Source organism: Belonocnema kinseyi, chromosome 10, assembly GCF_010883055.1.
Source record: "Belonocnema kinseyi isolate 2016_QV_RU_SX_M_011 chromosome 10, B_treatae_v1, whole genome shotgun sequence".
In the NCBI taxonomy this organism is placed as follows: Eukaryota; Metazoa; Arthropoda; class Insecta; order Hymenoptera; family Cynipidae; genus Belonocnema; species Belonocnema kinseyi.
The window spans coordinates 97,538,056-97,540,275 of NC_046666.1; positions in this window are offsets into that span (position 1 = coordinate 97,538,056).

Genomic DNA, 2,220 nt, shown 5'->3' on the forward strand with positions numbered 1-2,220 from the left:
TTCCAAGTGTACAATTCTAAATTTGAAGACTTGAACCACATCGACGTAAAAATTATTCTTATTGAATAGTTGTAAATGTTTGAAAATTAAATTTTTAAAGCTTTGAATTTTTATTGATTCTATTTTCAAAACTCTAATCTACACACATTTCCAAGGTTCCAAGAAATTTTTAATTGATTACAGTGATTTAATATGAGATTTTAAAGGATTTGATGCATTTTAGGATATTTCACTAGATTCCAAGGAATTTTCAATTGATTTCAATAATTTAGTATGAGAGTTTAAAGGATTTAAAATATTTTAGGGTATTTTTAAAATTGCAAGAAATTTTTAAGAGCTTTGCAAAATTTCAAGAGATTTCAAAGAATTTTAAATATCTTAGGTTAAAACATTTCAAGGAATTTTCAATTAATTTCAATAATTTAAAGCAATTTCAGAGAATTTTAACTAATTTTTTCAATTTTTTCGGTTGAAAGTGGAAATGCTTTGTCAAAAATTTAGTGTTTTCTTGGTTGATGATTTATCAATTTAGTTGAAAACATTTCTATTCTGAAAATTTAACTATTTTGTAGAATTTTTGTTTTGCTTTTGCTTAAAAATTAATTTCTTTTAACTACAAGAAAATTAATCTTTTTTGTCGATAATTTAACTATGATTAAACATAAATTTTTGTATAGAAAATTAGACTTGGTGTAAAATAAATTTCTTTTGTGCAAATTTCATGTATTTTATTCAAAAAGCCTTTTTTCACATACAATTTAGCCTTTTGGATTAAAAATTAACTTTTGGTTTAAAAATTTAAATATTTTGTTCAAAACAAATTTAACAAAATTTTTGTGTTTCATATAAATTTTTCGCAGAAAACGAATTGTTTTTAATTGAAAGTTTAACTATTTCTATTAAAAGTTAGTCAACTAATAATTAAAATTAATGTTATATTTTATAATATTATAATATTAACATTAATAATATTAATATTAACATTAATTAATAATAATTAATAATCACGCGAAACATTAAATTCGCCAATTTCTTCCAAATGGGGATCGAGATATAAATAGAAGACCACCGAAATCTTCCGCAGCTTTCAGATCGGCAATCATCGTACAGCAGAAAACCGAAGTCGAATCGTGCATTTTCGGCTTAGACACGAACTCACAGTGGTAATCATGCACCTTCTGTTTTACGGCTCCCAAACGGTAGATATGGTGGGGGTGAATTTCATCCACGATCTGGCAGTTCTGCCTCCAACACCTTTTGACGTGACGTCCCTACAAATTAAAATCCAGCTGATCGTGGTCTCAAAAAATTGATCCTCTAGCTTGAACTTAGTAGAGTTTGTAATAAAATCTTCCCGAATAGCTTTTGTGGAGTGACGCTTACTGGACAGCGTTTTTCATTTTCATGATGAAGCTTCTCCCACTGACCCTCCCTAAGCAAATTACAACGAATTTCAGCAGCTATCCATTTTGATTCGTCATGCACACTGCAACCTTACTACGATAAGCAATTTTCCTTCATCGACTTATGCAACAAGAGTGATTGTGCATTTTTTGCGCTTTAAACTTCTTTCTAAGTCTGCTGTAGAGCGTTTTGGGTTCGTGGATCAGCACCTTACTCTCAAAGAAACCCACAGCGAGTTTGTTAGTTTTTTTTGTATGCTAAAAGCGAATTTTCGGAGCGACAACTTCGGATAAGGAACTGCATTCTGTCAATAATAGGCGTATTTTTGTTCAATAAATGCGTAACCCGTTTGGCGGGAAAGGTCTCATTGGTACTTTCATGCACCGTTGGGACTTGTGACCAGTGCTGATCCCGGACAGGGTGGACTTATGTGACCTGCCTCTGCTGAAACATATTTTGGAACCTATATAATATATACATTGTGCTGGTTACCAGTTGTGCGCTGCCACAATGCGGCCGAATGTGCTCCATGGCGGGCGGAACTGAGTTTCTTACTTATGCACAGAAACTTCTTGTCTGCGTCATGGTGGGCGGGACTGAACTCTTGACATCCATAAGTGGAATTTGTTGCGTACGGCGACCGAGGCGGGAGGGATGTTAATAATTTATTTAATGGTATTTTCTTTCTTTTGAGTGACCTTTGGGTTTCACTGTAGATGGTACAGTCTGTCAAGTTAAAGCGTGGGTGGCTTTACTCGCAGTCGGTAAGGTGTATCGACATGATTTTGGTGTCAAAATATTAAGAAGAGCTCCCTC